This window comes from Trachinotus anak, unplaced genomic scaffold, assembly GCF_046630095.1.
Source record: "Trachinotus anak isolate AG129_WGS33_773 ecotype Australia unplaced genomic scaffold, CSIRO_AGI_Tana_v1 ptg000011l, whole genome shotgun sequence".
Lineage (NCBI taxonomy): Eukaryota > Metazoa > Chordata > Actinopteri > Carangiformes > Carangidae > Trachinotus > Trachinotus anak.
The window spans coordinates 22,936,760-22,950,517 of record NW_027273862.1 but is presented as its reverse complement, the minus strand read 5'-3'; the positions used below and the strand labels follow the sequence as shown (position 1 = coordinate 22,950,517).

The following is a 13,758-nucleotide window of genomic DNA, read 5'->3' as shown; positions in this document are numbered from 1 at the left end:
ATGGTTGAGTAATTGTTGTTTTAGTTGCAGGCCGACATTTTTAATCCAGTCGCCAGACAGAAAGCTGGTGTTTGACGATTTCTGCAAAACCATGGATTACATTTACTGACGAAAGCTTTAGCATCCAATGTAAAAGTTTTGCAATGGTTTCTTTCTGGAATGTTTCAGTGTGGTATCTACAGAAAGATATGATTTAAGTGTGGCTATGCAAGTAAAACACTCTAAGGTTAGAGGAACATCATGGTTAATCATTAATTGCCAGTATTGAATTTTGGTAACAGGTGCAGGAAACAAAGTCAAGCAGAGTTACACTGATCTTTCTTCTTTCTTTCCCTCTCTCTCTCTTTCTTTCTTTCTGTCTTTCTTTCTCTCTCTCTCTCTCTCTCTCTCTCTCTCTGTCTCTCTCTCTCTCTCTCTCTCTCTCTCTACACGAAGCCTGATTGCCCTTCACTTTAGGTAATGAAGCCACTCTATCAAAGACCTGTACCTCCACCTGCCTGCCGCCCACATCCTAGTAGGACACGGTTGTGGTCCAGCTACATTGCACAGTTTAAGGACAACATTCAGTCTTGCTGCATATTCTGTCTTTAACTTGTTGCTTTTACAATAGCTCATAACCAGCGCTGTGGAAAAATACACTCCCCACCTGTCACTGTAAACTGATACTGATGCTCTATCACTTAATATTCTGTTGTCCCCTCATGTGGAATTGTTCTCTGCTGAATGACCTTGAGATCCTCCTTTCTCACAGCTCGTTGAGAAAGACAGGTCCTCTGGAGAGCCTTGCTGCCTCTCACTATAGTGCCTCACCAAGCAAGTCGGCCATATGGACATGGCTCCATAGACCAACACTCCACCGCTGAGGAGCTTTATGGGCATAAATGACAGCGAGACAAACTCCTTTTTGGGGGCTGATAAAATCTCTCTAGTCATCCATTTACTATATGGCCAAAGCTGCTTTTTGCTCCAACTGTCTCTCTGTCCCTCCAAATGTGTGTTTTTTTCTCTCCAGGAGTGTGCTGAGTGGGGTCGTAGCATTGGCTGTGGCAGCATCTGCCAGCGAGGAGAGGGGCCAAGGAGAGTGAGTGTCTCCTGTTTGTCTCTGCTGTCTCCAAGCCCCCAACCATATTCTTCCTGCTAATTAACCTGCTGATGCCTCCTTACTGTGTACATTTTGGGTGGGAGGTGGGAGAGGGTTGTGCAGCAGGAGGGGGAGGCAGGACAGCTGACTTGAGCTTTGAAGCTTGAGGATTAATTGTGTTCTCACTAATTTTCTGGCCACACATATGCACACACATGCATACCTACCTGTCTACCTGCATACCTAGAGTTTTAGCCTGCCTGTGCTGTATGGTAACATTTTACAATCGGTACGTTTTCTTTCTGTCTGGTTCAGAGCCAACAAAAGAAAAGCCGGAGAGCATGATTGCAAAACTGTCACAGGGAGAAAAAGTGACTCAGGTAATTTCCAAACCATCAGCTGAAACCGTGAATGCTTGATTCAGTCACATGAGACCAAGCAAGATGGAGGTAACATGGCAAAGATGATGGAACAAAGAAGGGAGGTCCAAACCTGCCTGCTGACACACACTGTGAGGTTAGTGATGCAGATGGCAAAACTGGCTGTGACTCCTCCAGCTTCAGGTTGCCAGGCCTGGAGCTGGAGAGCAGAAAATGTACTGCAGTCCAAGTGCTAGCCTCTTTAGCATGGAAGTTCAATTTCCTATAATTTTATTTATTTTTTTGCCAGGAGCCCATTAGCATCTATTCTGACTTTTCCACTTTGTGGTGAGAGCAAGCACTTTTGTTTATCCCTATGAAAATGAGTTCCTGAAGTTAATTGCATCCGTGTTGCATATAGCGTGTTGTTCATTAGGAGAGGCCGTTATAAATGGGAGCTCTCACAGCGTATGTTCACGTTAGGCTCTGCTGCTCCCTCTGCCACTGTGGGCGACACGCACATCGCTCACGCCCTCGCAGGAACAAGCGAATATATGGCTGCACCATGCCAGCAGGAATGAAAATGGAAAGGGGGGTGAAACAAGCTGGGGAGACCACAGAGAGATAGAAATAAGAACAGCACCACAGATGACGATGTGGAGGACGAAACAAATCAAAAGAAGTTTTTTGACTAGAGACGAGGAAAGATGACGAGGTGGAATTCAGAGAAACGGGGGGAGGTATAGCAGAGCAGGCAGACGGGCAGGAGAAGTTTCCAGCCCTCCACCCATCAGAGAGTTCGGCTGTTCAGATGTTTGGTTGGCGGTAAAGGCAGACAGACAGATTGCAGCCAATGATATGTGTTGGGAATCATCTCAGAGATGGGCTAATGACAGGAGGAGAGAAGCAGGCAGATGGCTCCCGTCAGGGAAATACGCTTGCAGTATCATCCCAGTGGTCTGGACTGAGACTGCGTGAACATTTGGAATTGAAGGGAATAAGTAATGGTTAGTATAAAGGCAGAAACTAATCAGGGAAGGTGGGACAGACTGTCCTCTGCCACACCACCTGTTTCAGAGACAGGAAGGAAACAGTGAGTTCATGATGCTAATACAGCGCCCCTCTTGTTTGTATGGATTCAAGTGACTAAAGAGGCAGACACAGAGACAGACATGACTCACCTGGGTGAGTGTAGGAAGATAATCACATTACCTTAGTATTTACTCGATAGTAGAGGTGATTAGTCATATTATTCATTACACAACTTCCCTTACTCAGTCCAGTCAGTCCAAAATAAAGCTGCAACTGCACCCACCCTCCCAACACTGACCAAAAACAGTGATTCACAGATTAACTTGTAACTTAAGGCAGAGACAGTCAACATCCTCCGGTCTCAAACCCCTGCTCCCAGCTGATGGCAGAGGTATCCTTAAAACAAACAAGTCTGGATGAAATGTCGGTGAAAATGTGTGAATGCTAACATCTTTACTGCTGTTTCAGACATCCACACTCAAAGGCAGGATGAAAAACCTGTCGTCATACAGGCTGACATGATAATTTTTCAGGCAGAACAGCCCACACTTTTCAGCAGTATCTTTAAGGCATGATGTAACATCTGGTTGTACACACAGAAAGTGACAGAAACAGTTGTAGTGTGAAGGATGGGGGGGGGGGAAGTGAACTTGGTAGAAAAGTTAAAATCCTTCATTCTTCCTCATCTCCACAGACTTGGCCAATCCCTGCTCAGAGAGGGTGTGCTTATTGGATTGTCACTTTCAGAAGGTTACAAGAATCATGGGACGCTGCCTCATCTCTTTTCTAAAAATGTGGAAAGGTGTTGGGGGAGGAGGTTTTAGATTTCTGCCAATTTCTGCATCAGTCTCTCCACTGAATGAAATGGACTAAATTGATGCATTCCTCCACCCAACTCCACGTAAGACATCTTCCTACTTCCCCTAAATATCAAAATGTTACTCAAATAAGTAGCTAGTAGCCAATCAGCTCTGGTAGGCAACTCTGTCTCTCTCACCAGTCCTTGTCTCGGTCTTCTTTGCCTCTCTGTCTGCCACTGAAGAGGTGCAAGAGGCAGCTTCTGTCAATGCTGCCCTCATATTCAAGCATGTGTCATCTACTCACTTGTATTCCTCTGAGAAGCACCTAAACAGATCAAAATGGACTAATCTGGGTCCGGCCTCCTCCTTCTCCGCTCCACTAACTCAGACAATCTGCGTCACTTCAGTTTTATGTTGTCTGACTGTCCACGTCTGTGATGCTCAGCTGTTTTGAAGGGATCTGGATGAGAGGGTTTCAGGATCAGCTGTCAATATGGCGAGGAAACTGAGAGACCGGCAACAGATTGACAGCGACAGTGTCTCATGGGAAGATCAGATACAATCCACAAATCAGAGACAGCGCCATCGCCGATACTGAGTCTATTGTTTATTTACAAAGTGATGTACAAGTATCGCATCACACAGGGCACGTCAGCATCTGCCTTCTCCAGCTTGTCAGTGTGTTATGTGGAGTAGCACTTATACATCATCACAAAAAAAAAGTTTATGTTTACTTTTCGTAATGAGTGCTGGGTGAGTTGTCTCTTCCTTTGACGTTAGCATTGCTGCATAGTTTAAAAAAAGGAGAGAGGAGTAGAGATGAGAGGAATCTCCTTTCCTCTAACCCTCTCCATCGTCTTTGTGTTTGCTCTGTATCGGAAACATAAAACATTTTTTGGCACAAAGACGAGACGTCTCCAGAGCAGGATATGCGGTAAGATGAGAGAGGCTAATTCACATTCATTACATTTAAAATGATCTTGAGCAGATCATTCCTAGTGGCCTTCTGACTACGTCCTGCTGGACTTGGCTGTTGGTGGATGAGTGTGTCAGACAACTGATGGCGGCTTATACATTTAGCCGACGCCATTGCATCACACTAAGGGGAAGTACTTTCTAATGCAATAGGGAAATGGTCATTAGTTTAGCAGCCTCATCATCATTATGAGGCTTAAATAGGTCAGCCGCTGACTTCAGTAGAGTGCAGAGGCTCTTGTTTCTGGGAGGAGGTGGGAGATTTGATCTTTGTGGTCATTAAAGTCCATGGTTTATGATTATTTGTTAAATACAAATGAATTTGTCAATTAAATGTTGATCAGTTTAATAGCTGGACATATTTTTATGTTCACTGTTATTAGAACTGAACTAATGATACTGTATAGCAGCTTGTGCCTCGGTGTTTGTTGCTAGCCGTGATGACAAAGGACCGTGAAAGAGCTAAGATATGATAAAAGTCCATTTATATGCAACCACCATCGCATACCCATCCAAACAATTCCCCTCTGGCAAAACACAGCCCGGGATATGCTATGCTCTCTGAGACAGTAAAGGTGCTGAGGGAGCAAACATAAATTTCATTTCACACACCAATCATAGCTTTATTTGACTCGACCTGTTTGATAATGCTCACACTGTGGCTTATGTTGTGATTTGCTGGGCTGAATAGGATTCTTTATGGCCTAAACAATAATAAAGACAAAATATGGATTAGATATAAATTCATCATGCACTGTGAATGAGTGCACAGAAATGTGCATATAAATATGTATTTTCCTCAGCCATGGGGATAAACAGGTCTGTATATTTAGAAAAATGTGCTTATTATTATTCAAGCATGAGATTCATCTCAGGGTGCTTCACCCTGATAGAAAGCAGTGTTCTTTGATGTTCATAGTCAAGATAAATAAGTCATTGTTTTCTGTTTCTTATGTATCTGTAATTCACTGTTTGCCAATTATGCACTCTGTTTTTTTTAATACTATAGCTGGATGTTTAAGAGCTTTTTCAGCACATGGGATGGAAGAATGAGGAGGAGAAGAAAGAAGCAGCCAGTTAAATCTGGTGAGTGCTGCTGAGTGCTTGCTGGCAATTTCCACCTCAACTCTCCACATTTTCAGTTAAGCAATACAGTAATAGTCTGACTATATTTAGTTATTGTTTTCATTTCCATGAAATGTGTATGTATGTTGCTTAGAAAACAGACGTGTTTCTAAAGTGGTGCATACAAAAAGGCAAAAACTCCCTGTTCATTTATCAGTGTATACACACATATGCACCCTGTCACATTCTGTTGCTGGCATGCACTGGCCTGTGGATGCACATATAGGCATGGCTGAACAAGCTTCATATAGTGTACATGTACACATATCCCAGACACAGAGATAGGGAAAGCTGACCTTGTGTCTCTAGTTCCAAGGACACTGCCATTGATCTTCTAGTGGAGGCGGTCAGTCTGCAGGTGTATGCTGGATTAGTCTGAAAGTGCTGGGGAAAGACAGCGTCAGAGAGTGTGTGTTTGTGTGTTTGTGTGTGTACAGTGAGTGCCTTTTTGTTCCTGCATGCATCTTTGTTATAGAAGAGACATAAGGACTACTGCATTCCTGGCACAAGGGTGCACACTTAATAAAACACAAACCCACTTGAGAACAAATTAGCTAATGAACATTAACATGCAGAAGTCTGATACTGCAGTATCTGCTTTTTGCATTCGTGTTGCCTTCAGGGCAACGAGAATACCCTTTGTTCGAGCAATGGGACATCTCATGTAATATGCAGTACAGCTTAGTATTGAACAGCAGCACGACTACTGTCATGGAATGAACAGTAAACCAGTAAGCATTGATTACACTTCATTTCTACCAGTGATTTATGAAGGCAAGCAGTTACATTGCAGGGTGTGGTGTCCCACCTCAATTTGTCATCCAAAAGAAGACAGTGTTGTGAGCAAGTGCCATTTTTGCCCCTCTGTCTCTGGAGCTGTAAAATAGTGCCAAGGGGCAAACTCTTTGAAATATCTCTCTGTGACAGTGCAAACCTTCACCTCGACTCAGATCTGCCTAAATGATTTCAGCTGTAGGTGAGAAATCCCAGCCTTTGATTTAGCGAGAGGGGCACACAGGTACAGATTTCCCAGAGGAGGATGAGTTCACAGATATATATCCAGAGAGGTAAATGTGTAGCTCATTTCCAATTATGGTTTAACGAGACGGATTGAGGTCAGAGCCAGAGAGCAGGTCCACAGGAACCAGCCGTCAGCCGCACTTGTGGGAACATCAGCGGAGAGAAGGGGGCACGAGGGGTGGCAGGAACATTGGAAGTCCTAGCACGCCACCCTGAGTGAGAGGAATGACTTTCTCTCTGCCGCCCACCCTTTCTCTCATACACACAGTCCGGGAGCAGTCGGAGGCAGGGGGCTGAGAGGGTGCCAGCTGCCCATAAAGGCCCCAGTGATTCTGTGTGGAGAACTAACCTAGCAACCACAGAGAGAAAGTGAAGCAGCCAGCTCTTTTCTCTCAGGTCCACTTAAACACTGTGTTTCAGGAGAATATTGTCCTCTATGATAACTCCTCCAGCACAATGCATCATTTCAGAGGGGCTTGGCAAACGTGCTTTTAAGTCAGTGGCAAGTCAATGATATGGAGAGGGGGGAGGTGACAGCCTAGTTGGGGCTGACAGCTCGGAGACTAGCTGAGAGAGGTGTCACTGCCACTCTGTCTGAAAGGCTGGCTGTTGTCTCAGCCTGTTTGTTCACTTGGTCTTTTCACTGTGGCTTCCTGTAGACAGGGCAGACGAAAGGCCTCATTCCCAACACAAATCCCTGTTTAAACATCTTGTACTTGGTCGTTTCTGATTTTACCTGGAAACAAACATCTATTTTTCTCTTAGCAGATGTAATCCCTGAGGTGGAGTCCTAATTGAGAAACACATAAAAGATTAAACGCTTAGACTTTTTAAAGGATTTACTAACTACATGCAAGAAAGCATACGCTACAACAACATGCTGTGAATGGTGTATAGATGCAAGTGCAAGCAGATGTAGTTGCAGCTGTATAATCAAACTTTTATTTAACATGACGTCAATTATGCCACCTAACACACACACACACACACACACACACACACACACACACACACACACCCTCAAAACAGCTGGATTTGTTTCATAATGTTGCACAGCATGTCTCCTGTTTTCCACACTCCCTAAATAGTTCAGAAAAAGAAAAAGATATTGTTTGGTCTATGCAGTAGCTGAACTTGCAGCAGGTGTTTGCCAGGCAATCATACCGTCCATACCGTCTAGTAACTGATTCAATCTACTTGCCATATAACAAAACAGCTCCTGGATTTCACTTCAAATTTCCCTTTACTGTATTTTTTTCACTCTGCCAAATGGAATGGAAAATGGAGAAGAAACAAAAGTGCTTCGAGGAAAAAAGATGAATCTTTGCAAAGGTCAGAGCATTCGGCCCTCCAAAACACTGCTCATGTTTTTGCATGTAGTTGTTGCCAAATCATGTCTAGCTTAAGTGTGTGCATGTGTGTGTGTTTAAGTGTGTGTGTGTGTGTGTGTGTGTGTGTGTGTGTGTGTGTGTGTGTGTATAAGTGAAGGACTATGTGTGCTTACAAAGGGTGTTCTTCTTCAAGAGTGTTTGTATCTTTAAGGGCTGCTGCTTGTATCGGTTTACGACAGCCCCAGAGCTAATGCGATTCAGAACAGAATAAGGCTGTGCATTTTAACAGCTTGGCCAGTGGCGCACGGCGGCAAGCAACGCACGAAGGAGCGACAGTAGCTGAGCTATATGTCTGTACCTGATAGTCTACCAAGGCTGCTTGGTGAGGGACTGTAGTCCTAACCCATCTCTCTAAGGACTGGGCCAGGCTGAGAGATGAGAAAACAATCTGAGAGGGAACAGAAAATCATTCACCTGTTTATATCTTAGTCGCTCACATTTGGCCTTCTGCTCCAATCTCCTTTGCCTTTCGTCCTCTGTCCATTCCCAGGTTTCCTTTCAAGCCCACCCATCTCTGCAACTGTGTGTGTGTGTGTGTGTGAGAGAGAGAGAGAGCGAGAGAGAGCCCATTTGTGCGTCCTCATAAATCTCTATGAAAGCTACTATCTGGAGTAAAACCATTTTATCCATTGGGGAGTAGAAACAATCCTGCTTGATGCATCTGTTCACAACTACAGACATGCACACACACACAAATGCAAAAAAGATGCGCAATGATAGATGCCTCACACACAGCACAAAATCATATGATAGGCAGTCAGGGTAATTAATGTACAGATAAGGGCTGATATTTTCAGACCAGACATATACCAGAGCAGCAGAGAGGGGATTCGCATATTATGTCTGACCTTACACACTGTGTCAGGCTAATGCTGGATGTTTGGCTCCATTCTAGTCAAAAACAAACCCAGTCAGAACATTTTTACAGCAGAAAAATAAGGATTTGTCTGTCTGACCATCTGAGATACAATGATATTTATAGTGGAAAATTTGTTATAGTATTAAAGGGACGAAATAATCAGTAGAAGTAATGAAAAAACAAAAAGATTTCTTTCAAAGGGTTAAATTGTTGATGAAGATAGAATGTAAGGAATATTTTAATGTTGTATCAGATGTTGCTAAATCTGACTACTTTATACACTTTTGGGTTAAACAATAGAATTGCGTTAACTTCAGTACCTTATTGGTTATTGGTATTCCTGGTCAATAAAAAAAATAAATAAGGTACAGGTGCTGGCAGAAAATACTATTTTTACACATCTTTGAAAGGAAACTGTTCAAAAGCTGTGTCATGTTAATGGTCAGCATTATGTAACCTGAAACACTTGCATGTTGACTTGTAATTTGCCTTGTGATTTGTTATGTACACTCAAGGGGACACTCAGGACTGACCTACATGAAACCTGATGTGGATTAGACTAGTTTTATCTGCAAAGTGCCCTGTAACTGTGCAAATTTGTCCCTAAAGTGAAATAAGTAGAAAGTTGTACGCGGTTGTACGATACATGCATATGCACTTATTGTACTCTCCAACTCTGTATATTACTACCAAGCAAGTATCAGAGGAGCTGATTTTTCTCTGTTGCACAGCAGAGCAAACTGTAAGAAAAGGTTACAGGAGGTGAGAAAACAGAGAGAAAGAGACTTAAAAAGGCTGAATAAAAATGAACGTGAATGAAAAAGGAAGCAAAGCAAGAGAAGCTTGAAGAAGGGATAGAGAACAAGATGGGAAATTGTGGAAAGGGGAGACTGCAGAATAAAAGAACGATTAAGCACAGCAGATCAGGAAAAGAGGCGAGGGTAAAATGCGGCAGGGAGACAGAGACAGGAGAACAGAGAGGCTGTGCTTGGAGTAGAGCAAGGAGAGAAAGCTTAGAGCAAGGGATGGAGAAGGGTATATTAGCAACGTAGATTAGCGCAGCCAAAAAGCGGATCGTTGACAGCGTCTTTTATCACAGAAGAGGGCGGTGGCAGTGTGACGGTTCGCTCCCACGCAGGTCCTGACCCGTGTTATTGCAGAGCAGCTCTCAGCAGATCGCTGCGCTAAATGAAGCCATTGTGCTGGATGGTGCACGGCCTGATGTTGTTCTAATGAAGACAAAGCTGTGTGTCACATGCCAACCTGCAACTATTAACTACACGCTTATATGCACGAACACTCAGACCCAGACAAGGTCACATCAGTGTTTCACAAACACCATATTTGCTGTGTTCTCAGACAGATGCAAGACATTACTTGTATTAGATTCTGAAGCCGTGCATTTATTTTCATAGAAAATTATGGTTTTATCTGTACATTTAGCCAATGGAGCCTGATATTTGGCTGTAAAAACAGGGATTGGGCAGTCATATATAGGAGGAGATTGAGCTGCATTTCAATATTTCAAGGTCCTTCTCACTTATATACAACCCCCACTCTCCACTTCCTCCAACACACACACACACACACACACACACACACACACACAGAGAGAGAGAGAGAAAGAGAGGCAGTGATGTTTGAGAAAGGTCCAGTGGGTTTCTCTGGTCATGTTGACTCATCCGTGTGTGAACCGGAGACCAAACATTTGCTCTGCATGGCTTCAGCTCCTCAGCACACCTGCCTCTGACCCCCACAGCCATTAGCACTCCAATAACCAGCACATTCATTAGATTTCTGCTCATCACGCTCAGCATCTGGACTGTAAGAAGAAAAAAAAAAGAGCCAGGCTGAATGGGTTTGTCAGTGATGACACATTTAGACTTGGCAGTGACTAGGGGATTATTAAAGTGATCCACCTTTTTGATAATGGTATATCTCTTTAATCAGCTGCTAGGAAAAACTGCTCTCCTTCCATCCATTTATTTAAATCATTTTTCAGTTCATCACATGGTTAGCTAAAAGTTCTCTCAAAGAACGCAAATTTACTTAACAACAACGATTAACAATTGAATGCATCTCTAAATTATGCAGTCTGCAGCAAGTAGAGGAATGGTCCATTGTCTGGTCAAAGATTAATAGAATATATGAAAGGAAATACATAAACTGACAAGAATTAGATGGAAGAAATATCTGACTGAAATACAGCAACATTATGCCACAAACTTGCACAAAGTTTTGTACAGACATAGCAAGGTCCCCAGAGGGTCAATCCTACTGATTTGGTGTTTCAGTCTTTTTTCCTTGTCACCAGCAGGTTGACATTTCACAACTATTGGATGGATTACTATAAAATTTTGTACTGAATTTTGTGGTCCCCGCTGGATGAATCTGGATGTAATAACTTTTGTGATTCTTAAACTTTTCATCCACTGCCAGCCAAAAGTTTCTTAGACATTCATATTAGTTTCAATGGGACTTATCATTTAGTGCTAATTAGCACTTAGCATGCTTACCTTAGCATGCTTTCATGCTAAACTAATGCCTGCTAAGCATCAGCATGTTAAAATTGTCATTATCAGCGTGTTACAGTAGCATGCTGACATTAGCATTTAGCTCAAATCACTGTTGTGCCTAAGTGCAGCCTCACAGAGACGCACATATTGCTGTGCTGTAAACTCCAATCATGTTTGTGTGCGTGCTGAAGCCGACTGCATGTGCTTGTGAGTATATCTGTGCTTGCAGCTGGATGTGCGTTGCCCAGTGATCCGACTGTTTGATAGGAGGGGGCTCAGTGAGGCTGTCAGACACCCTCTGCATGGCAGCAAAGCTCCCAGGTCAAACTGAGGGCATTTCTGCCTGTCACTGCTCCTCTGCAGACTGTGTGTGTGTGTGTGTGTGTGTGTGTGTGTGTGTGTGTGTGTGTGTTTTTGGTGCGTGCCAGGAGCGTGTAACCCACGGTGGTTTTCCCCTTGAACCAGTCAGACGAACCTTAGGGAGAGAGTACCAGCTCAACTGTTTCTCCTCCAGAAAACACAAAGCAGGAGTTCAGACAGATGCAGTCAGGAGAGGTGACCTCACTTAGACCTTATCCCAACAAACCAGACTTATTTATCTCTACCAGGCAAAATGACTCAAAGACTAAAAGATAAGCTCAACTATCAGGGTTTCTTACATCTGCCAGCACTGTCATCATCTTTAGCACTTCTCTTTTCCCTCTGAAAATACTCCAGTGTAAACATATCAGTTGTGTTAACTCCTCTACTATGATTAAACTGAATTACAGGAGCTAGAATACATAACATGATGTAGTATTAGAGCTGAGATGGTGTGTGTGACATGCAGAATTAACAACAACAGCATTTTTCTTCACTGGGTTGATATAAATGTTTAATCACGCTTCGGTGGGAGTTTTTTAATAATGGATTAGGAATTTTTCGATCATAAAATCCAAGATGCGTGTTTGAAAAGGGAGTTGTTTTAATGCAAATTATTCATGAGAAAATTAAAGCTTGCATCTGAGGATGAGTACGAGTAACCAAGTATGTACTCATGCTGCTTGCTTTGGTTGGAAAACGACCACCTGAAGTCATAACATAAAAATCTTCCCATCATGCTCATTAGACCTGATATTGTGAGTGCCACTCAGAGAGACAGAGAACAGGAGTGTGTCAGTCAGATCCACACACACACACACACACACACACACACACACACACACACACACACACACAGTCCCACTGACTGTAATGATATTCTTTGATAGCATCTCTCTCCATGTGTGCTCCATCTCAGCCGTGTTAGATCCTTGAATCCTGGACCTAATGGACGGTAACTGAAGCCATGCAGCCTCTCAAAGCCACTGTAGAGACACTGTAAGAAACTTCAAGACTCTCATCAGACCCATCGAGCTGAGACGGTACATTCCTCAAGGAGTCAATGAAGTTGGACAAGCTGTAGCTTCACATCGGTCTCACCAAACTCTACTTGCTCGTTAGGGCCTGTGATGAAAAGAAGCCCTGACTACACCTGATGTTACGACATCGAAAGAGCAAGACCGTGATTGTTTTTAGAGCAGATTCTACAGGCAAACACATCACAAATGCTATTTGTTCTTTGAGTCCTCCAGGCTACTCAGTTCACAAACTGTGGGTTTCATGATGGTGTTTTTTTTTTGTGCTTTTTTTGGTCTATCACTGAGCCTGTTTATGTGTTTCAATAAAACACTAATCCTGTTATTTCTTCCCTGCAGGATGCACATTTGTCCTGGTCCTTAGAGGCATCACTGCTATGATGTTTTTATCAGAATTAGGGAGCCCCCTCCTCTCTGCTGACCCACTCTCGTTCTCCTCTTCATTTGCCTCAGATGGAAGCAAATTAATGCAAATGTTGCAGCTGAAAGGAACCTGGCTTGGTGACGTTTAGTGTTTTTTTGTCTACCTGAGGGCCAAGTCGTGAATTCGTCAGCTGTTCCTCAGCATCAGTGTGTAGCCTGACTGGTCTCTGTGACTCCCTGCTTGTAAATTCAGAGTGCTGCTCTTAGAAAATAAGGAGCAGCTGCAGCAGAGCCTTTAAAAGTTTGCACTTCTGTCTGAAGGGTTTCATACTAACAATATCAGCTTTCTGACAACTGGTGGCCACTCTCACTAAGACAACAACTTCTTTCTGGACCACGACTTCTCCTTTTTTTTTTTTATTGAGGATGGGTGAATGCATGGATGTATGGATGGATGTGTAGATGGGGGATAAACAGGAGAAGCAGGAGGCTGTTTGGCTGCAGCAGATGGAGGAGCAGCAGGTGTCGGGGTGGGGAGGGACCAAGGTTCCCATCGTCAGTGTTCCACTATGATGCTCCCTGACAGCACAGGGAATGGATGTGTGGGAGAATGTACTCTCTTCCTATTAGCACATCTTCAGCCCAAAGCCGCCTCCACTACAGGCTCTCCTCGCTCTCCTGCCTCCATCACAAGCAAAGGGAAATAGAAACAGGTGGGGAAGGTGTTCCTCTCTCGGTGGCGGCAGAACTATATCATGCAGATGATGGATAGATGTGTGGTTAGACTGGTGATGTGTCACAGGGGTCATGGGCTATGCCAGCGCTTGTCTTAATGCAACA

At 43.6% G+C, this 13,758-nt stretch overlaps 1 long non-coding RNA gene across 1 annotated transcript; it reads left to right on the top strand.

The window, feature by feature from the left end:
• Positions 1–3,177: 3,177 nt before the first annotated feature.
• LOC139628132 (uncharacterized) lies at positions 3,178–13,276 on the top strand. The gene is made up of 3 exons (XR_011692698.1): positions 3,178–3,373; positions 5,257–5,333; positions 12,438–13,276. It is a non-coding gene; the product is annotated as an uncharacterized lncRNA (long non-coding RNA).
• Positions 13,277–13,758: the final 482 nt, after the last annotated feature.